Raw genomic sequence first — 24,964 nt, forward strand, 5'->3', positions numbered from 1 at the left:
TACAAATATATCTTGCGGCAATACTAAGACGCTTTTAACGCTTCGTGATTAAACAAAGGGCGCCAATGTGAGTGTGCACACCGACGCTCAAAACGGCAGGCGTAAAAGTGCCATTGTTAAAAAACTGCCTTGGGGTCGTTTTTTGTTTTGATGCGGCGCTTTAAAAACTGGCGACCAATGAGATCAGCGCTTTTGTTCACATGCCTGGAAGCTGCTGAAGTTACTGTAAAACACGACTTGGTGGCGGTCTAGCACAAAATGGAAGAGGAAATAATTAGACAAAGAAGAATATGAGCTGCTAATGCTGCTCGCCAGTTAGCAAAAAGTGTGTGAATGGTTTTGGCAAGCACGTAAATACTGTCTCTCTTCTTCTTCTTCTTCTGTGTGACAAGCGAGTGTCAGAAGCGTAAAGTGGCCCAGCACCACCTTATGTACCAGGAGTGCCATCTACTGAATTTGCACGTTCACTCAGTGCATCGCCAGTGAAAATCGTTTGGGTGTGAACACAAAGACACGCCGAAAAACGTCTTGAAAAACGTTGGTGATAAGCGTGCGCGATAATCGTCCTGGTGTGCACAGGCCTTTGCATTGTTATTTGAGCTACAGGAGCAACAAAAGTTACTGTAGATCAACAAAAATGACTACAAACCTTCATTAAACCAACATTTTACAAGCTTCTTGAAGAAAAAAATATGCTCTGAATTGTATTATAATCCACAAATATACTTTTATAATTAATTAAATGCATAAGAGGGTTAAACACAGACTGGCTTAAAGGGGCTATATGTAGAATTCAGAAAGAACCCTTGATATTAGTGACACCATCCATCCATCATCTTCCGCTTATCCGGGGCCGGGTCGCTAATAAATCATTAGTGACACCAGTAGCCGTTAAAGGGGTCATGAACTGACTTTTTAAAAAAAATGTATACTGTTGTCTGAGGTCAACTTATGACGTTCGCATGGTTTTTACATTCAAAAACATCATAATGAATAAGTAATACGCTATTTTCTGCCCTGGTTTTGAGGCTCTCTGAAGAAACGCTCGGTTTTAATGGGCGTGCTGCACTGAAGACTTGGAAGTAAATGCCCACTGCTAGGATTGGATACGATTTGCATATTTAATGAGCTTCTACTCCCCTGTCAGTACATGTGGGAATTGTTTTGAAAGCGTGTGGAGAAATGGCAACCGGAATGAATCAATAGGTTACTTGCGTAACCCCGGTTCTCTGATAGCATTAAGTGAGGTGTCTCACTATGGGATACGCCCCTTCCGCGTATTCCTCAGAAGCCCTATTACATTACGCCAGCCCCAATTGGCTGGCAGACGTGACGTTGTGTCTGGGAGTGGCCTCCCCCTCCCTCAGTATAAAAGGGGCAGCACAACGTCACAACGACATTCAAAACAAGCACACCTCTTTCTCGCTTCACACAGCAAGGAGGGTGATCTGGTGAGACACCTCACTTAATGCTATCAGAGAACCGGGGTTACGCAAGTAACCTATTGTTCTCTTTCAAGCATACGTTTCGGTGTCTCACTATGGGATATCCTAACTCCCGTATTGCCAGATAGCCTGCCTCGAAGTCTCCTGCCAACCACCATAACTATATTCAGGGCTGAACAAGTCATGACTCACGACTCACATTCCTACGCTCAATACTGCATGTGCTAACGTTTGAGCTGTAACATCCAATTTGTAGAATCTTGCAAATGTATGCGGCGAGGACCAACTCGCCGCTTCACAAATATCCTGTATCGTGACTCCTTTAAATAGAGCCCACGACGTTGACATTCCCCTCGTTGAGTGTGCACGTAAACCAGACGGGGGCACAAGACCCTTGCTAGAATATGCCAACGAAATAGCCTCCACTATCCAGTGCGATAAACGCTGTTTAGTAATCGGTTTCCCCGTACGTGGTTTCGCCCAAGACACGAACAGCTGGTCATTCTCCCTGAACCCTCTGGTTCTTTCTACGTAAATGCGTAAAGCGCGCACTGGGCACAGCGCATTTGACTTTTGCTGTTCTGATGACGCAAAAGGCGGTGGGGAGAAGGCTCTCAACTCAAGAGGGATGATAGAATTAATTATTTTAGGCATGAATGCAGGATTAGGTTTCAGAATTACCCCTGCATCCGCATGCATGAACTGCATACACGCTGAATACACGCGTAAAGGAGAGTGCGAGGCCATTCGTGCGCCAACGCATCTATCCCCAGGGGCGCGCTCTGGTCCTTCAGTGAGAAGAACAGAGGACACTGAGCATTGTCGTGAGACGCGAACAGATCCACTGTCGCTCTGCCGTATATGCTCCAAATCTGTTCGACCACTTCCTTGTTCAATCTCCACTCCCCGTGTAGAGGATTGCCCCTGGACAGCAAATCCGCACCCTGATTCATTACACCCTGTACGTGCGTCGCTCTCAGGGATAGAAGATTGACATTGCCCCATAAGATCAGTTTGCGTGCTAACATGTGCAAGGGAAGTGATCTGAGACCCCCCTGTCGATTTATGTAAGCCACAACCTTAGTGTTGTCTGTTCTCACAAGGAAATGATGTCCCTTCAGAAAGGGAAGGAAATGCTTCAACGTCAGAAAAACGGCAAGCATTTCCAGATAGTTTATATGAAGATCGGCCAGATGATGACCCCATCTCCCATTCACTATCCTGCCCTCGTGGATGCCCCCCCAACCTGACAACGACGCGTCCGTTGTTATGACTTTCCTGGCTTGAACCACGCCCATGGGTACCCCTTGAACCAGAAAGGTCGGGAGTCTCCATTGACGCAGTGCCAATACCGCCTCTGACGTCACTCTCACTCTCCTTCGGGAGTGCCGTAGTGGATCCAGCCTCAGAGACGCTACCCAGCGTTGAAACTCTCTCATGAACAGTCTGCCTAAGGAAATGACTATCAGGGCTGAGGCCATCAGTCCCAATAGCCTGAGGCATGTGCGGAAAGAGACACTTTTTCCCTTCTGAATTTCGGCCAGGCACCGAGTGAATTTTACCACCCTGTCCTCCGACAGTTGTGCTCTGAATGTCACCGAGCCCAGTGACAGCCCCAGATATGTTATGGACTGCGTGGGAATTAAAACACTCTTTTCTGTGTTTAGTTGTAAACCCAGCTTCTGTATGTGTTCCAGAAGCATAGCTGTATGTTCTCTCGCATCCTGCTCTGACTGAGCTGTCACCAGCCAGTCGTCTATGTAAGTAGCGAGACGAATACCCTGTTCCCTGAGCGGAGTCAGGGACGCTTCTGTGCACTTTACAAATACTCTTGGGCTGAGAGACAGGCCAACCGGGAGAACCAGATACTCATATGCCACGCCAAGGAAGGCAAATCTCAGGAATTTCCTGTGGGGTGGGTATATCTTTATGTGAAAGTACGCGTCTTTCAGGTCGATCGACGTAAACCAATCGCCCTGGCGCACTATTTTTAGGAGTGTAGAATGAGTGAGCATTCTGAACTTGTACTTTCTTAAGTATTTGTTCAGTGCACGCAGATGTAATATGGGACGAAGACCCCGAGTTCCCTTCTTTGGAACGAGAAAGTACCTCGAGTAAAACCCACTGTGGCTTTGCTCGGGTGGGACCACTCTTATCGCCTTCTTGTTCAACAGAGAGGAAATTTCTTCCTGAAGAACATGCTTTAATTATCCCCGCACCTGAGAATGAACTATCCCTTTGAATTGCGGGGGAGAAGTGACAAATTGCATTCTGTACCCGTACTGTATCGTTCTCAATACCCAGCGGGACTGTGTGCATTCTCGCCACTTGTTTATTTGCAGTGTTCTGGTGCCATCGTGTGGCTGAGTCGTGAACGAGTTTGTGATCTGTACTGCGCATGCGTGGACACTTCGCGTTTGGACAGAGTTTAAGTGTCTCATCACCTCTAAGGGGGCGATAACCCCCTGAGGAGATGTAATATTGTGTTCTGTTAGTATGTTTTGCAACATTTTTTGTGGCGTTATGTTTTCCAACATGTTTTGGGGGTACAGTGAAAACTTTATTGAGTTTTGAACATGGAAAGTGCTTGTGACTAGTGGGTGGGTGTGCACCACTGCACCGTCTCTCGTTCTTTTCACCGCTCTGCTTCCCCTGGCCCAGCCGGGCTCTGTTTTCCACACAGAACATCTGGAAGTGGGAACTTCGGAACTCATTCCTTGTCGAACACTGAACTTTTGAGGGTCGGGAGCCAGCGAACAGGGGAGCTGTGGGCTCCCGTCCCTGAGGAAGGTCCCATCAAACTGCCTTCTTCTTCCTCCTTGCTCCCTGATAATGGGCATGAGGATGAGGTTGAGGAGCTGGCTGAACCGTCTGAGCTGTTGCAGGCGGATAGTTCTTTCTAGCCCAGGCAGTTCTCTGTTCCGGTGCGCCGCCCTGACCCGCTGCATTCACGTTCGGTCTCTGCCGTTTAGGAATACAAAAGCTGGGGGGTGGGCGGGCCGCGGCCTGTGCGAAGGTCTGCCGAGGTGGCGGAGGGGGTGCAGTCTGCTACTTTCTAGGCATGCAGAGTTGCAGAGCCTCATCATCCCTCTTCTTCTCCTCGCATCTTTTTTGCATCAGTGACAGTGCTGAGCCAAAAATGCCCTCTGCGACCACCGGTGCGTCCAGGATGGCTTCTTTCTCCCTGTCAGAGAGATTGGCCAGGTTAAGCCATCTTCCTCTCTCCTGAATTACCATAGTGGCCATGGCCTTGCCCGCGGCTTGAACCGCGCATCTCTGAAGACGTAGAGAGAGATCCGTAACAACACAGATCTCTTCCCAATGTGTCTGACCTGGCATGGCCGACACTTCGTCCTGCAGCTCCGCTTGGTATGCGGTAAGCATAGAGATCGCGTTCAGAGCCCTGACAGAGAGAGCGACTGCTTTGTAAGCGCGCTCCGCCATGCTCGACTGGAATCTGTCAGCTTTGGATGGTAAAGTCGGATTTGCAGCCGCCGTACGCTTTGGGTGTAAGTGCGCGGCAACTAGTGGCTCCATGGGGGGCATTCGGAGAAGGCCATCCTTCTCCATCCCTTCCACATCAAGAGCGGATCCTCCCTGCACGGGCATCTTGCTTGTGAATGGTTTGTCCTTCCATGTCACCGCAACCTCCTCCAGCAGCTCTGGAAATACTGGAAGGAGCTGTCGTGCTGCCCGTTTTGCTCTCGGCAGCCTCTCGCCCTCATAGCGAGACTTTGCAGTCTCTGCTACCACGGTCGGCCACAGAATATTTAGTTTATCTGCAGCGCGTTTGCACACATCTTGCAGATCAACACTGAGAAGCGGAGAGGATGGTGCCCCGCCCGCCTCTTCCGTGGATCCCGCCGCGGCGAGGAGTTGTGCCGAGTGCGCAGGGGGAAGGAAGGGGGAGTCCTCGAAATCTTCCTCTTCCTCAGAGAGAAGATAATCGGATTGTCCCTCTTCCTCGAAATCGAGCGCGTCCTCATCCTCGTCCGTGCTGAGCACACCAGGCAGAGGGATGCACGCGTCAAGCTCTTCACTCCAGGACAGAACTGCCGTGGTGGGCAGCTCTACTGCAGGAATGGTTACCTGTGGAGTGGCAGCTGGAACAGGGCTAGGTGACATGAGGGGATCTTGGCCTGACAGGCTAGCTTGGCGTGCTAGCCTGCGGCGAAGGCTCTTCATGGTGAAGCGTGCGCAGTGTTCACAGGAGCCGGGGTTCTCGATCGTCAATTGGGCATGTTTCAGCCCGAGACATGCAGAGCAGACTTGGTGTGTCTCCTTGCATGAAATTTTGTTCCCGCATGAACACAGTCGCACAGAATCTCCCTCACTAGCCGGGATGGTTTGCATTGCTGCGGCCATCGTTGTATCGAACAATCCTTGCAATCGGCTGGAATGCAAATTGAAGGAGCCAGACGAAAAACGGCGTGGTGGCCAGTGGTTCGTCCAGAAGTTTGTTCTTTGAAAAGGTAGGCTTCAAGGCTTCTGGTGTGAAGCGAGAAGAGGTTTTTGAATGTCGTTGTGACGTTGTGCTGCCCCTTTTATACTGAGGGAGGGGGAGGCCACTCCCAGACACAACGTCACGTCTGCCAGCCAATTGGGGCTGGCGTAATGTAATAGGGCTTCTGAGGAATACGCGGAAGGGGCGTATCCCATAATGAGACACCGAAACGTATGCTTGAAAGAGAACCCCCACAGGGCTCGCAAAATGTCTTTATCAAACAAACACAATGATTTATCTCTCGTCCACCCGCGATTGATTGGAATGTTATTTTTGTATTACTTGGCCCACGCGCGCGCCCTTCAAGTCAAGAGAGGGAACAACGCACTTCAGGAAAGGTTATTGTTAATTCACTATTAAAGATAGCTTGTTGGCAGGCCCGGCCTACGTTTTGGTAGCCCGTCTGAAAAACACATAGCCCCGGGACGTTGGGCTTTGCAAGCACTGGCCCATAGGCTATATGTCCGAGTCTGATCCCGAGTCGCAATGGCAAAAACGTCCCAACACAGAAATCAGTCGAAAGGTTTTCATAGACAACCTGGGAAGTCAGTGAAGTCTCGTTTTTTAAGTTTAGTAAAAAAAAATGGTGCTCACATTGGCAATAAAAAAAGCAATAAATACAAGAAAATTCCTAAATATATATATATATATACAGCTCTGGAAAAAATTAAGAGACCACTTAACATTAAGAAATCCATGTTAAGTGGTCTCTTAATTTTTTCCAGGGCTGTATATATGTTACTTAAGCTAACATTATTTGTCAGTTCATGACGAAACATAACATGAGTGATGAGAGATTCATCTTAAATGTAATACCCAGTTATTGAAAGGCTATTCAGATATCTACAGGACACTTCGATTGATTGTGCTTTGTAGGGTTCTTTCCCCTTTTCTTGAGATGGTTTGATTCCCCAACGATTTGTGGCCCTCCTGCTAGACAATCCTTGTCCCATGATCAAGGGCGTAGGTTTGATTTTGACATTGGTAGGGACAGCTCCAGAAGCTGAGGATTCAGGAAATGAATAGGATAATGTATTAAGGTTTTTAGTCTATATTGACCATAACAATATGTTAATTAATGAACTATGTAATGTTGCAGGTAACTAATAAAGAAAAGGAGGCAGTTTAAAAGAAACTTAACTTAACTCCGTTAACTAGTGCAATGCAATAGTCCTTGCTTTTTGAAGAAGCCAAACACATGTCTGTGTCTGTCATTAACCCTTTAAGACCTAAGGGTATTTTTACAATTAATTTTCCGCCTGGTGTTATTTACTAAAAAAGCTTGTAAAACATCAACCCTGTTGTGCACAGACAATTGACACACCTCTTTTTTTTCAAGACAAGTTGCACTGTCATTATATTTGTGTTGCATTGATGTCACCTGAATGTAAAATAAGTTATGGGACCATAAAGACAAATGAAAACATAAAACGGAAATTTAATCACTCAAATATTTATTGAAAACACACAAATAAATAAAAGCTAAGCATATTTCCTCTGGAAAACAGTTTGTTCAAGTCTTTGGAGTCCTGGAACTCAGGAATAAACATGATAACTTATACAGAACCAAAACTATTTACATTTTTCCAAAAAAAGTCCAGGCGCTTTTGGCCTCTTTGGATTTTGGATATTTACTGGTGCCAAGCCTCAAAACAGTTCCTATCAGGAACTTCTCCTCAAACTTTCTCCTCAAACTTTCTCCACAAAACTGCAGCGCGTCTCTCTCTCTCTCTCCTCAACACTAGCCGTGCGCCTCTCTCTCTTCACAATAACAAAGCTGTGGTTCATGCGTAATGACGCACACCAACGTGGATGACGGATCAGCCTGTCATTGGTCAAACCCTCATCCAAAATGGCAGCTAGCATCGCGCTAGCGGCAAAAATGACGGAAAATGTATAAATTATGGACATCAAGTGGATATATCTTGGATGTAAGCGTTTTGATTTATTGCTGAACAACTCCAAAAAGATGCACATGTTCCAGGCTGGATAGAAAACCTTCTGTAAAGGCTACAAAGACACCAAAGACACCCCCGTGATGGCTAGCTCGTTAGCTTTCTGCTGGAAAAAATGGTAAGAAAATCGATAAAAGTTTCATGAAATAATATAGATATTTATCGGAGGTGCCGTGTGACGTCGTGGGCGATGCCGTCGGGCTCTGAGGGTTAACAGAAATGAAGTGTCGGCATATTTGATTCACATCAATATTGTCCTGTTGGACATGGCACACAGCGATACTGTTAAGTCTCACTTGTGCCATTGTTGTTCTGAGCCATGTTTTCAGTCTCCTGAACCTTCTTTATCAAACAGACTTCTCACCTCAACAAGACCTAGCAATGTTGTGTTTTCATGTTTTATGGGGACTTTACGAAGACATGATTTTTATACTGTACAAACTGTGTATTCCATCCCCTCAAACTAAGCCTACCCATCACACAGAACTTTCTGCATTTTTACATTTTCAAAAAACACCATTTAGTGTGATTTATTTTCCTAATGGGGATTTTCAAGATATTGCCATCTTTGTGGGACATTTTGTCCCCATAATGTAGGGTTTTACAGACACACTCGAACACTCTCTCTCACACACACACTAGCATTTAGGTTTGCCACTTATAACCGCGACTGTCATATATTGAAAAAACTGCATTGTCCCTGAATCAATATGTGAAATTATTGCTAGGGACAAATCAGTGTCACTGGATATTGGTTGGGACATGTCTTTAGTAGCATCCCTACTAAATTCTATGCCCCTGCCCATGATGCCTCTAAAATGTCCGGTGCTGGCACGATCACTGCAGCCGAGCTCAATCAGCAAAAGACCAAAACAGCCCCGCATGGACTCAAGCTCAAATGAGTGTGCCAAAATCAGTGGACATAAATAATTAAACACGACCCCCCCAACTACCACCTCTTCCGGATTGTGCACCTCCCGCCCCTTTCTGTCCCGCTTTATTAAAATTAATACACACACTAACAGGATGTGTATTGCATGCTTAATAACTTGGCAGTAATTTCAATGAGCACTTTATATGACGTTATATAAAGCTGCACCAAAACTGAGTGCCCTTGCCGAGCGTCTGTCGTGTCTGTCCTCTGCCAACTCCATGAGCTGCCTGCTTTTATGAGCTTTTTATGGCCTTCTCGTAGGTATCACAATACTGAATGACTCACTGACTATGACATGAATTGAGAAATCAACTTACCCTTGAGCTTTTGATATATAAAAGGTCATGGTAATATAAGAATATCCTGGAAGTTTCAGAGCTGAAAACGTCCTTGTTAGTCAAAGAAAAGCTTTTATAGACACCAGGCCCAGCAAACGACAAAAGTGGTTTTCAAAGTGGGGATCTATGACGTCAAAGGGAAGCAAGCACCGCCTCAGCAGAAGAATATCAATGCCTACTTCATCACTGCCTGTTTAGCCCCGTCCACCGATTCGCGCATGTAACATAGGTTAGTGTTAAACCATCAAGCTACAAAGCAATAAACATGCCGTTGAGGATTACAAAATATTGTGCAGTGACTGGGTTCAACAGTAATGCAACATGTAAGTAACTGTGTTGATTCTAATGCCTGATCTGAAATGTGAGGATTCATGTAGTCAGATGTTCTTTGTCTGTGTGTCAGTAAATCAGACCAGTGACTAAACATCAACTTGCGTTGTTTCTCTTAGTAGGATGAAAATAATCTGTTATTTAACAGTGATTAAATTCTATAAAGAAAGCGATCAAAGAAAGCTCCCTTTGCAATCATTTGAGCAGCGTGCGCTGGAGCTGTAAATCAAACGGAGAGTTTATTAGTGACTCCCGTTTTATTCAACGAATCTCTTAACTATAACGTTTGCTCTGCTAGTGAAGATGAAAGTATTCGTTAGTGTACAGAAACTGAGTTGCAATGACGAGATCGCTGCCTTGATGCGCACAGTATGTGTGTGATCAGCTACAATGATAATCACTGCAACCTTTCATGCCACGATCTTAATATAATGCCATAGATCTAGATATAATGCCATAGATCTAAATGTAATGCAACACTTTTCACGATTAGTTAACCATGAGAGCTGTAATTGTAAAAACAAGCTAAAAGAGGGATTTCAAATGGAAAGACGTAAGCCAATCCAGTGCCAGTGGGTGTTTACACTGAAGTCTCCCAGCGGACACGCCCCTTAAAACGGAGCGTTCAGAGCAAAAGGCTAAAATCACGGTAGGAAAAATGCCTTTTATTTTTAAATTATGACCATTTTTGATGTAAAAAGCATTCTAACATTATAAGTGCACCCCAGGAAACATTAAAAAAAAATAATTCATGACCCCTTTAATGTTTCTTCCTTTAAAATTTTAGAAGAACATGCCAAACCATTTAAGGTTTTCCTTTCAAGAATTCTTGTAATGAGGCTCTTTCATTGTGATTTAAGGACATTTTTATCACCCCGAGAAACATTGTGGCTTGTTAAGAGCGTCTTTTCAAAAGGACTATGGCGACAGACACAAATAAACTTGAAAGCATTCAGTGTCTGTAACTGTGAAGGGCCGTGTGTGACTTCGTGTCTCCATTTGATTGGCAAACACTGTACACATGGAACAATTTGTGACATATCTCTTGCAGTCTGCTTTGATATTTCAAATATCAAATTTCTCGTCTGCTCTAGTTACATACTCTAATTTGGTGGTTACAAGTTTAATGTTGCTGTGTTTATAACTATAGCCTTGTTTGTAGTGGAGTCATGTACGTCACAACTGAACTAAAGAGTATTTCACTGATAGTCTTTAACCCTAGTTAACCATAACTGAGCCTGGTATGCTGATGGAACGCACATTAGTGTTGCATTATTACAGCTGCTCATACTTAAGTTTAGGGGTTTGTTCTCTAACTCGAAATAATACGGGGTGTTCACACTGACAGCAGAGTGTCAAAGACCTTCTGTGAAGGTCTCTGTCATCCTTTAGTGGATTTATTATGCTCAGCTTTATACTTCGCCATGTAAGGAGGGACCTGAGCCCCGTCTAGAGATACAGACCAGAATATCAGAGACTCTTCTGAGCTCTTTTGACTGTGGTCGGTGAGCAACCGCCCACAACACCCTATACCACCCTGAACACCCTAGCAACTGCATAGGGACACGTTGAAAAACACTGAGAACTGCCTAGCATCATGGCGGTGAGATTTACACAGGCAAATATCACTTAAATTCTTCAGGAAAATAATAATCTAGTTTTTATTGGACTATATATTTGTCTACTCTTTTGCACACATTATGTAACTATTCGTGCCGTCAAAATTAATACATTAACTCATGCAATTAAATTTTTCAGTTTAACGCAATTAACGCATCGTCCGTTTTTTCCCTTCATTCTTTTACTAGCATTACAATATATGATCACGTTCTTATTCATTTATTCTTATTCACTTAAACCAAGCACAACAAGAAACAAAAGAGAACACAGTGCAGTACTGGCGTGTCTGTGAATCTCCTGTCTGTGACACACACTCATGCACACAGAAAGCCACTTCAGACACCGCTTGGAAAAAAAACACACACAATTATGCCAAAATTCCCACAAGTATCTTCGCAAGCACAGTCTTAAATACGTTAAATGAAGTCTTAAATGAAAGTAAAGAATTTTGAGAAAATAGGATGCATGTCAGATCTGCGTCAGGTCTTAAAGTGACAGCAGCCTAATAAACCTGCTGCTGTGATGTCTGTCATTTAATGATAATCAAAGAACAAAAGAAAAAGCGACAAATCACTCTAATAAGGATTAATCTATTTTCAATTTATAATTTATGCAGTGAAGACTGTGAAGTGTTTGATAAATTAATTCAATTTCATAATTCAATTTCTGTATATATCCTACCTGTTAGACCTGCCTGAAAATCTTAAAGCACTGTTTACAAGGTTACATGGATCAAAAACAATGAAAACAATAACTTTCTGTGCATTTTGACAGAGCAAGTAAAAATCTGAACCTGACTGGGCCAATAGAAAAAATTGAGCCCTGATATATTGAAGGGCAGGTAAATGTGACATTTATTATAATGGGTTTATGTGGAAATAGTTTTTAAGTTCACTTAAATTTAAAAGTGGTTATATTTTTTTAAAGCCTAATACATTTGAAAGCTTTCAATTATACTGTAAAGTTGAATGGCTAAAATTAATAGCTAATTAAGAAAATATCTATTTCATAGAGACATCAGTAGCTGTATTGGTATCGGTGAGACTGGCCTTCTTTCATAAAAAGGATGCCATTAAACAAATATTTAAAATATAGGCTACTGTCTTTATGGTGTTTTGACATCAATTTTTAGATTAAATGTGAAGTTACAACAATATAAAAATATATAAAAACCTGAATATATATATATATATATATATATATATATATATATATATATATATATATATATATATATATATATATATATATATATATATAATATATATAAACAAACTGAATATATACTGTGGCAATCTCAACCGTTAACCTAACCAGTTGACGGGGATTAACGACAGTAATGTTTGAATGTTCAAGTCCCAGCTCTTGTCCTGGTATGTTGAAAACTCTCGGATCTTTGGATTTGCTGGAAGTCTGGCCTTTGGAACAGAGACATGAGTGACAGCACGCCTCCATGTAATCAGACACCGATCACTGCCGCCACACTTATGACGCTTCTATTCTTATCAGACCTATTTTTGCTGAACTCAACACACATAATGCTGAAGGTGTTCGCCAAGCTCTTGGGCAAGACAAAGTGACCTGTGATGAATTCAATAGAAATATAAACCTTTTCAATTCTTTTTCTTCCTTATTTAACTGTCACTATTGCAGTAATCTTGTTAGAAGCTTTAAAACACACATTGGGCCTCATTCATGAAACACGAGCAGAACGAATGTGTGTAAATCGTTCGTAAAGCCGCTCTGACATAAATTTTCGGATTCACGAAAATGTTTGTATTTTCAAAATGTTAGTTGGTACGAAATAAATATACACCTGCTCCCTACCACGTGTAAATGGTGCATAAAACATTTGAACGTTCTATGTTCTAATTTAGGCAAATGGATGACACTGCATTTTGATGCACTATGTACCATAATAATATTTCAAGAGTTGGTTTGCCCTGTCTTTTTTTACTGTTCAACGTTGGGTAATAGGCAGTTCTCGTCACTGTCACTTTTTACCAAGCTGTCCAATCACAGTGGAGGAGGAGCAGGACAAAAACTACACCGACCAATCCCACTTGTACACCGACTGCACAACAATAATGGAGAAGTTGATACTGCTTTTTACTGCATTTTTTATATTCAGTAATATTCTTCAAAATGAGATACTAGTAACACATTACTGCCATGGATATTCTGTATCATAGCAATCAAAGTATCTCAGCTGGAAAAACGCTACCCTTGCAAAGCTGGCTGTTTTCAGAAGAGCACCAGGCGTTTTTAGCGGGCCAAAAATGCTTTGCTGGACACACGATAATTGAATATTTATTGCTAGGCATATGGCCAATTAGTGTCTTTACCATTTATGGAAAATACTGGAGCCAAACCTGAGAAGGAATTCCAGAAGATTCCACAGCGTTCCTGGACTCGTCATTTGCAGTTGTAACTCATGGGCAGGGATTATGCTAATTATGAATGAGCGTGCACGCGTGTTTATACACACGTTTAACTACCGAATATGTGCTATACGAAGTGTTTGTGAATCTGGAGGAGAGTTTTCGTAAAGGTCAATTTTTACGCGCAAATTACTTATTACTTATACTTATTAATTTGCTCATTTATTTACAAAAGTTTCATGAATGAGACCCATAGATTTGATGAGATCAATTACTGATCCGAATGATTCTGACTGTCCTGCTGGTCCAGAAGTGTTTCATTCAATAGAGATTGTTTGTCTTCATGGCAGGTGTAAAACGCAGATGATGTGACGCAGCTCTTCTGCCTGAAAATAAAGTGTTAAATCAAAGGTCAAAAGATTAATAACAGTATATTAGATGGAAAATCTCAGTGACTATCTTTAGACAACTGTTGCTTTACACAAGCAGAGGAGAATCCTTTCAGCTTATTCTTCAGTATCACAGAACACAATGCCGTGATACTTTTATTTTATTGCTGAGAGTTCAGAGGTATGAACTATGAACCATGCATAGAAAGTATTCATGCTTAAGAGGATTTAGGCCACGTGTCCAGCAAAGCGTTTTTATCCAGCTGAAAACACTAGACGCTCTGCTGAAAACAATTGAATACGCCAGCCAGCCACATGAAAAAACGCTTTGGTGGACACACGGCCTAATATATACAGTATCAGCAGAAAAAGTGAGGCAAACTTCTGTAAAAGTAAAAAAAAATAAATCTCCACAAGTTGCAGGTGATTTGCAGACTACATAAGATTTCTCTGTTTGCTGCATTTATTCTATCCTTACAAGCCCTCCATGTGAGAATGATGTGGTTACTGGTAACTGGTCAGTAACTTTTTTGTTACTCGCGTTTGGCACTTGATGTATTTTTCTTTTGTCCGGTTGTAGGACTTGATGGCATGTTACATGAAGCATCTGTTGATGTGGACTCATTAAAGCCTGTCCATCGTTGTCACAACCTGCTGTAGGTGGATTTACAACAGTGCCATACTGGTTCCATTTTTTAATTAGTGGTTTACTGTACTCAAGGGATATTCAGTGGAATTGGAAATCTTCTTGAATCCCCTGCTTTGCTCTTTTCAGTCTCCTTTTCAGGGAGTTACTTGGAGTGGGCTTATGTGGTCATGTAAGTGCATACCGTTTTGCACAGTTCATGTAAACATGAATATTGCATTCGCATCTTAAGCTGTTTTCTCACAGTAAATTACTTTCTGGTTTGCAAGTAAACGTGATGACTGTCTTTAGGAGATTCCTCAAGGAGAATGGATAATCTGCTGAATGTTTTCTTGATAAATCTAAATGTGATCTTTAGCCTAGTTGTGGAAGGTAACTGTCTCCAGAGAAGAATGATACTGAAATACTGCCACTAATAAAGCTCACATTAATTACATCTTAACCTGTCTAAGAACCAATTAATCATTAAACCATGTAATTAAAAGCAGTTTTTACCACATACCCAAAGATTCTGGATCATTCAACAAAAATAAAAAAATCATATGCTTTGGCTTCACACGAGGGAGACGATGCAGCATTTTACATTAACATTCGGCATTTATTTGACATTTATATATATATACAGCGATCAGGCATAACGTTGTTGCATTGTTGCTAATATTGTCTTGGTCCCCCTTTTCTGTTCTGTGGTATCTGGCACCAAGATGTTAGCAGCAGATCCTGTAAGTCCTGTAAGTTGTGAGGTGGGGCCTCCATGGATTGGACTTGTTTGTTCAGCACATCCCATTGATGCTCGATTGGATTGAGATATGGGGAATTTGGAGGCTAAGTCAATACCTCAAACTCGTTGCTGTGCTCCTCAAACCATTCCTGAACCACTTTTGCTTTGTGGCAGGGCGCATTATCCTGCTGAAAGAGGCCACAGCCACCAGAGAATACCGTTTCCATGAAAGTGAGTACATGGTCTGCAACAATGCTTAGGTAGGTGGTACGTGTCAAAGTAACATCCACATGGATGGCAGGACCCAAAGTTTCCCAGCAGAACATTGCCCAAAGCATCACACTGCCTCTGCCGGCTTGCTTTCTTGCCATAGTGCATCCTGGTACCATGTGTTTCGCAGGTAAGCGACACACGCACCTGGCCATCCATGTGATGTAAAAGAAAACATGATTCATGAGACCAGGCCACCTTCTTCCATTGCTCCGTGGTCCAGTTCTGATGCTCACGTGTCCACTGTTGCCACTTTCGGTGGTGAACAGGGGTCAGCATGGGCACTCTGACTGGTCTGCGGCTATGCAGCCCCATACGCAAAACAAACTGCGATGCACTGTGTATTGTAACACCTCTCTGTCAGAACCAGGATTAACTTCTTGAGCATTTTGAGCTACAGTAGCTCATCTGTTTGATTGGACCACACGGGCCAGCCTTCGCTCCTCACATGCATCAATGAGCCTTGACCGCCCATGACCCTGTCGCCGGTTCATCACTGTTCCTTCCTTGGACCACTTTTGATAGATGCTGACCAAATCCCATCCTCACGCTTGCCCATTTTTCCTGCTTTTAATGCAGCAACTTTGAGGACAAAATGTTCACTTGCTGCCTAATATATCCCACCCACTAACAGTTGCCGCGATGAAGAGATAATCAGTGTTATTCCCTTCACCTGTCAGGGTTATGTTTTACTGTAATTGTATATATTTTTTTATATATTTTATTACTGTATTTTGACTAGGGCTGGGTATTGTTCAAAATCGATCCGGTGCCAATTTCGATACCTCAGTTTCGATACCGGTTCCTAACGATACTTTTTGCGATACAATATGTTTTAAAATCCATTTCAACATCAACAAAAATACATTAAAAACAAAACTTTTATTTTTCACCTTAATTAAAACAAATTCTAGTGACACTTCTCACTCAGGGTAACATTATTAATAAAACTGGTTGTGCTTTTTGTAAGGGTGCTCCGATCAGGATTTTTGGAGCCGATCACTGATTGTCGATCACAGGAAGCAGTATCTGCCGATACGATCACAGATACCAATCTATTTGAAGCCTTCTTTTTATCGTGTAGAATTATTTATAGGGAATTTTACAGACATTCATTCAGGGCCTGAATTTTATTTCTGACAATGGGGGATCCCCCCTTAGGTGACTCTTGTCATATAAATGTATATAATTATCTCACCTAAATATTTGATCATGCAGTGCATTTTTATTTTTAAAGACAAATTTTCAGGTAGGTCTAACATTAGTATTGAGGTAAGAAATACTAAAGATATTTAATAAGGAATCAAATGTAAATTAATATTGGTACTCGCGAGTCATGACGGGGTTTACGTGCATACTCGTCAAGACAATAATTTAGTACATACATTTGTGTGTATCTGACCATTTCAGCGCAACTTGTACTCGCAAGCTTTTTGTGAGATGGCCTGTGTGTGTGTGTGTGTGTGTGCTGAGCGGTTTGAACACTGGCAAGACTTAAAATAAATGCAAATGATAAACTTTAGTGACGATGCGACACGATTGTGCAAGTGGCAAATCCTGTGTCAACTGTGCAGCTCGATTTTAGTGCAGATGCGATGCGCTGATGTGAAGCCATTTGAGCATTATGAAAGGGAGAGAGAGAGCGCGCACACACGCGGTGATTCACTAGAGATGTTTGTGTAAGTTTTCCTTTTGCGCCTTTGGTTGCAATACTTATCGCATATGTTGCACTTTGCTGACTCGGCATCCACTTTTATAAGTGTATAAAAGCCGCTTGGCTTTTGGAACCGAAATTTGGCACCGAAAGATAAATAATTTTTCTTTCGATACCATAAAAATATCGCCGTTCGGTGCCCAGCCCTAATTTTGACCACATAAAAGACACTGGGCAAAAGACACTGAATGGTATTTTTTTTCAGTTAAAGGGTAACTAAACCCTAAACCAACTTTTTTTTGTTAATGATCTCCAAGACTGGGGCTTTATTAATGCTGTTCATTGATTCGAGTAAATGTTTTGACATTTGGGTATAAAGTGTTTTAATTCTATAATATATGGTGTAAAACCATCTAAGTGCGGCCCTCTTAAGGTTGAACGGTGGCTACTGCAGTTGAATTTTCCCATTGGACGTTGTAGGTCATCGTGATGTATGATGGTTCCTCAACGGCTCACTACCCACGCCCCCTGGCACGAGTTCACCATGCCCTAAGAAATGTTTTCCCCAATCACATGATGAGAACGGCTTCACTCCAGTATGAACTCTCATGTTACATGAAGTAGAAACATTATGAATGAAACTTACTTGACACATGCTTTAACATTGTAATGAAGAAAATACAGTTAAATAAATCAGTTGTCAGTACACGTCAGGCTTTTCTTGCAATATTATTGCCGCCCGTCATGTGTACAGAAGATCATTTTCATACATGAGACGCACTTTCAAACCCTGACACACAAGTGGTTGCCGTGGTAACGAACAACAATACCGTAACGTGCTGGTGTATATAGTCTAACTTTTATTTGAGGAAATCTGTTTATAATAGGCTAATAGGTTTGAACTTATTGGTCCTGCGCTGCTTATTGATTCAGTTAATTTGAATGAAAATACATTGTACGTATCTGATCTATTTTTAGTGGTATTCAGTATAAGGACTTGATGTTCATAGATTAGGTCAGTTCTCTTGCGCTGCTGCTTCGCTAGCATCGTCGGCATCGGGAGTTAATGCAGTTTGAGCCAGCGGCTCGCATTGATAAGGCTCCGGGTCTGTGTCTAAAGACAATTCACCCTCCTACACTTCAGGTGAAGGTGGGGGAGAATGACCGCTCTGTTGCAAAGCTACTGGCGTCACTCCAGTCATTCTCCATCTTTGCGACTTGCGAGTCAGACAGCTGTCAATCAATCTGTCACTGCGGGTCTCAGGTGCATCCCCTCCGCTCAGTCACGCCCTCGGTTCATCCCCTCTCTCTCTCTGCTGAGTTATTAGTTATCCTTTAATGCATGCCCTGGGAACTGAACCCATGACCTTGGCATTGTTAGCGCCATGCTCTACTGTTTGACTTACAGCAAGGCCTCGTCGATTCTTTATGATATTTCTCGTGAGAAATGACAGCAGCTGTGACATTCACAAAACTGTATTGGTTTATTGTGTTATGTGTGCTACGAGAGAAATGCATCATACAGTGCTGTATGGCATGTACCTGGCACTATATATTGGTCGAAGCGAATGGTGGTTTATTCTGAGAAGCAGTGAATTGACCTGTCTGTGTGTTCACTGGCGTATGGCTCGCGGCACTGAGACGGGCTCGACTGCTGCCAGCGTTTCAACCTACACATGCATGTCCACACCATTGCATGTTTTATTTTTATAGATTATACAGACGCTATCACGGTCTCCTGTAGATTTTTGTGAACCATTGTGTTTTGCGTACGTATGTAGTGTCTGCATGTGGCATCTATACATTTAGCAACAGTGGTATGCCTTCACTTGATGTCTAATAAAACCAGTTTTATGGTGGCCTTCTGAAAGTGGCCAATATGTTGTTTAGAGTGAATCTTTCTCAATGCATGAGTAATCAAGTAGAAACAGCGATCTGAATTGCATGTGCGCTGCCCATTAACCTGTAGGTCACACTGAGCTGTTCCGCTTTAATGAGGGTATAAAATAAGGTGAGTTTAATGGTCAGCAAACAAATAAACAGACCCTATAAAGATTTCATTCAATTAGAGTGCATCAGCTGTAAAGTGCTTTAATTCAATATATCAGATGCTCTTAAAGGCGCAATATGTACGATATTTGGGTTAAAATATCCAACAACCACTAGAACAATGTTTTGTTGACTTGTGTACTTACATTATCCCAAATGTTTCAAGAATGTTTAAATCCAGAGAAATAAGAAATTTTAACCAGGACACGGACCGTGTCTGTGCGTCACCATATATTTTTCTGTTTGGTCAATAAGTGTGTGAATTTCTTTTTTGACAGTGCTATTTTGACAGCTCTGCAAATGGCAGTATGTCTAATAAATAATTAGAATTGTTAAACAAAGGAAGTAAACAGCATATTTAAAAGAGCTATAGTGATTGTCTTTCTTTTAATACTAATAGAAATGCAAAAGCTATAATACCTTCTTATATACTGGTGGCATTCAGTAAATTGCAGGGGGGGGGGGGGTATAAATAATACAATGAATATCTAATGTCTGAAATAACAAATAAGACTGACACGCAAAGGGTTCAAAGGGTGCCACAAAATCTGAAAAAAGGTTGGGAAACACTGGTCTAATAGACCATTTGAGAGCATGATTTGGTCACCGCAGTTGCGCATGCATTGTGATAAAACGTGTTGTTGGAATGCAACATTTTTTTTTTTTTTTTTACAGAATGAGGTCGTCAAAGCCTTTGAAGCTAAACCAGACGTTTATAGTTGCAAGCCATTACACGGACAGACTAGACTGACGAAACCTGTGATGATTTGTCTACTATTAAACCATGAATTTGATGTAAACAATAGATCTACATAATATTCACATATGCAGTTCAGGGGCCTTGAATGATGTATTAGCCCTACAGTTACAGCATGGAATAATATTTAAACATATAAAATTTTACATAGATAACATTTAAACCTGTAATATTTTTATCTCTCCATTCTGACTTTATAATTGCAATTGCCAGTTTAGCACAATTCTGAGGAAAGCATACAGAATAACGAGTTTAGATCTTACAATTCTGATTTTTCTTCTCTTAATTGAGATATATACTCAGAATTGCGAGGGGGAAAAAGTCAGAATTGAGAGATATAAACTTGAAATCTTTACCCCTTTATTGCGTGGTCTCTGCAGAACTGTCATTTTCTGCCACCAGGTAGGCTCCGCCCACAAAACACATCATCACTGGTTGTAAACACCTTACACTCTATAAATTTTTATTCTACAAACTTTGCGAACTAAATCCAGCAGTTAGATGAAAATTGTAATGCGTCTGTCACTGGACACGCACAAGCAGCAGATTTTAAACCCATTAATTTTAAACTGTGCTGCAATATTCAGTTTGCCACTATATCATATTAATGTCATATTTACTGTATATAAAATTAGGGTTACCTGGGGCCTATACCATGAAGCCAGTTTAGCTGGCTAGCCAGATATATTTAAGCTTAGTTTGTGCCAATCATGGGTTTTAGGTACTATGAAAGTAGCTCGGCTTTAATCGATGTTCGTTGCCATGGTATCTTATGCTGCACGGCTAACCTGCTCCGGGGCAGGTTATGTTCTGTATTCAAGATCTCAGAATTAAGTTTGACCAATCAGCTGTGAACAAAGTGACACGTTGTAGCGTGGCCACATAAGGGGAAGCATATTTATATTAGATCAACTAATAAGAGTGATTAGTTGGTCATTTGTTTTAAATGCTATCTCCTGTGTTCTGTATTTCTTCCTAACCTGTCTGTGTTATTGAGCTTTATCTCCCGTCTCGCGAGATGCGTTCCGGGCGAGACGGAGTGTCACGTGATGACACGTCACCCAAACAGGAACTGGGAGTGTGGGTTTTAAATATATAGTACCGGCAAACCGGCGATCGAGAGCGCGCTCATTCATTCTCACTACGGACCCGATCGTGTCGGATTACCTGAGTTGTTTGATGGCTGATTTTTTGAGCATTGACTGCCGATCTTCTGTGGAGTATATCCGTTTCCTTGGACTGTGGATTACTCGTTCCGGAGGACTTTAAACAGCTGGACAACACACAGATACTGCTCCCGGAGTTGTCAACGTTGCCGGTGAGACGGATCTGACTTTGTACATAGTAACGTTACACGCTGGACATAAAGACTTATGCACCTCGCTCACACAAACACACACACACACACACACACACACACACATTCACGATTGAGTAAATGTTATTTTGGGTATATTTGTGTCTTGTTAATACACTGGTGATTTTGGCTTTACAATCTGATTTGTCTTGTGTTTTATACTCCTCCATAGTTTTGATTTAGCAAATAGGAACGAGTGGTCCCATTTAATAGTGTAAACTCCACTAAGCTGTTTAGGGGAGTGTTACATATTGGTGGCCCGTACGGGGACCGTTTGGTTTCTTTTTGATTTGTTTATTATTGTGGAAGTTTGTAATTATGGAGGAAGAGACAAATGTAAATGCAGAAAATGTTACACCAGCTGTTGTTCACAATGATAACGTACCTGAAACTAATAAAACTGATGAGACACGCAGTGCTGATTTTACTGCAGGCCCGTTTGTCACTAGACGCAATCCCACTGGGGAAATAACATCTATGCTTAGCTCATTGTATATTACTGATGATGAGGATGATGATGATGATGAGGATGATAGCTGTGTAGTGAATGTAAACCTGGTACAAAGAATGCAATCTGAGATTGATGGGCTCAAAGTTGATTTATTGGCTCTTAGTTCAAAAGTCTCATCCGTTGAACAGGATTATAAGCACTCGGCTGACAGTTCACTTAATAGGGAAACTAGTTTCCGGGAGGCAGTGGACAATGGCTTAGCAGAGTTAGAAGATTATTTCCGTCGTTCACTGGAAAAGTTGGAGACGGCTGTGGCTGATTGTTTCCTGAGAAGAGATGAAAAATGGGAAAATAAATTGAAAAAATTACGTTTCACCAGTACCCCTTCTCCCTCTAGATTACAGCCATATACCCCTATTACCGCCATGTCAACTATGCATGATCATAGAACTCCGATACCGGCTACTAGAGTTAAATTCCCTCCATCTAAGACTGTTAATGCTACGTATGATATCTCCCATGCATCTCCTCCACTTACTGATGTGCTTATTCCTCCGGTGGTTCCAAGTTCGTCGTCCTTCTGCGGGCAGCCCCCGATTCGGTTGGAGTTTCCCACCTTTGGTGACTCCTGCGAGACATCGGATGTGCTCAACTTCATCGAACAGTGTGAAAACTTTCTGGATATCAGGCCACTTCCCGGTGTGGAGCTTGTGGGCACCCTGAGCACGGTTCTGAGAGGACCTGCTCTGAGCTGGTGGAAGGCAGAGAAGAGCAAGGTAACAGAGTGGCAATCTTTCAAGGAGGCTTTTATGTGTGCGTTTCTTCCAGATGATTACCTCACGGAAGTGGAAGATAAGCTGAGATCTCTGGTTCAGCAGCCACGTCAACGTCTGAGAGATTTTGCCTATGATTACCGAGCACTTTGCCTGAAGTGGAAGCCCGATATCACAGAGGAAGAAATGGTGAGCCGCATCCTTAACAACATTAATCCAAGAGTCGCGGGCTGTCTAAGAGGGACAGTGAGGACGGTGGAACAGCTGGTTAAGGTGGGCTCTATGGTGGAGAAGGACTGTATGGGGGCGAAGGATTACTGGCAGAAAGTGGACAGTCAGAATGGTAAAGAAAAGACCCATAAAAAACCACCTGAACGTCAGTTTTCCAAAAACTTGGCAGGACTCTCTATAGCTCAACCCCATTCACTAAATGCTCTTCTCTTGGTGCCTGTAATAGTAAAAGGTAAAGAGGTGAAGGCAGTGGTGGATACAGGGAGCACGTACACACTGATGCAGGAAAACCTTTGGAGACAGCTAGGAGGTGAGGCTTCATCAGACCCTACAGGTTCCCCTCAGTGCTTCATCATGGCCGATGGAAAGGTGCACCAGGCTATGAACCAGAAAACCATCTGCTATAAGTGGCATGATAAAGTGTGCAGAGTGGAGACGTATATAATGAAGGATGATCACCTGGCGTTTTCCATTATAGCTGGCTTGGATTTCCTGAGGGCGGCTGAAGCCATCGTGGATGTCAGCCAGGGTAGATACGGCCTGAAAGTGGGAAAAGGATATATGTACTATCCCTTCTTATCCGCCCTGATTAATCTGGAGCTGTCAGTAATGCCGGTGGGTGAAAGAGGATCCCATAGTGCCATGGTTAGTCTTTACTACGCCTTACCTCACACCTGGGAACCAACACTCACAGTCCTGGACACTGAGGGTGCATCGGGATGGGACTCCGACAATCCCAAGGAGTTGTTGAAGCTGATGAATACCTGGCCTCGCTCCACGTCGAATGTCCTGGGAAAAACGTCAGTGGAACATCACAAAATTACCCTATCGGATGAAGTACCAATGAAATCTAGAGCTTACAGGGTCTCACCCTTCAAGAAAAAGATCATTGATGACCAAGTGGACCAAATGCTAAAAGACCACATCATTGAACCTTCCTGCTCTCCATGGTCTTCCCCTGTAGTCCTGGTCCCTAAACCTGATGGATCCTACAGGTTCTGTGTGGACTATAGGAGGCTCAACAGCAAGACCATTCCTGATGCTTATCCAATGCCGCTTATTCATGACATCTTGGAATCACTAGACGGCGCCACCTGGTTCAGTACACTGGATTTGCAGTCAGGATATTGGCAGGTGGATATGGAGGAAGGTAGCAAAGAAAAAACAGCCTTCATCACCAACCAGGGGTTATTCCAATTCCGATCCATGCCATATGGGCTACGGAATGCCGCTGCCACATTCCAGAGGCTTATGGAGAAGGTTCTGGCAGAATTGAGAGGAAAATTCTGTTTTGTGTACATAGATGATATTATCATCTATTCTCGATCATTAGAGGAACACATAAAACACCTGAACTCCATAATGCAGAGACTGGAAAAGGCATCTCTTACCCTTAACATGAAGAAGTGTCACTTTTTTAAAAGACAGTTGAAGTTCCTGGGCCACATAGTCTCAGTGAAAGGAGTAGAGGTTGACTCTGAAAAGACAATGGCTGTTGCCCAGTATCCTCCTCCCAAAGACCTCAAAGCTCTCCAACGCTTCTTGGGATTAGCAGGCTGGTACCACAAATTCATTCCCCATTTCGCTGACATCACTGCACCTTTGAATCACCTGAAAAAGAAGGGAGTAAAATGGGACTGGACTTCTGAGTGTCAAGCCAGCATGGATACCATCAAACAAGTGCTACAAGACCCACCGGTATTGATGCAGCCAGACCTTAACCAATCTTTCCAGGTGCATACGGACGCCAGTGATGTAGGTCTAGGAGCCATTATCACCCAGCAAACACCTGAAGGGGAAAGAGTGATAGCTTATGCTTCTAGGACATTACGAGGAGCAGAACTAAATTACTCCACCTCTGAAAAAGAGTGTCTGGCCGTGGTTTGGGCAGTGGAAAAATGGAGGCATTACCTTGAAGGGAGTCAGTTTGACATTTACAGCGATCATGCTGCATTAACATGGGCCTTCAATAGCCCCAAGACCTCCTCTCGACTGACCCGATGGACTCTAAGGTTGCAGCAGTTCAATTTCCAAGTACATCATAGGAAGGGATGTCTCAACCTGGGGCCCGATGCCTTGTCCAGGGTCGGTGAAGCTGAGGAGAGGGAAGATGCGCACTGTATGACCATCATAACAACGACTGGGTGTTCATCAGACAT

General features: G+C 42.7%; 1 protein-coding gene across 9 annotated transcripts in view; it reads left to right on the forward strand.

The window, feature by feature from the left end:
• The window catches only part of psd3l (pleckstrin and Sec7 domain containing 3, like), a 151,272-nt gene that overhangs the window by 89,923 nt on the left and 36,385 nt on the right, over nt 1-24,964 (forward strand). The gene's annotated exons all lie outside the window — the stretch shown is intronic.

Source organism: Gobio gobio, assembly GCF_949357685.1.
Source record: "Gobio gobio genome assembly, chromosome: 22".
NCBI lineage: Eukaryota > Metazoa > Chordata > Actinopteri > Cypriniformes > Gobionidae > Gobio > Gobio gobio.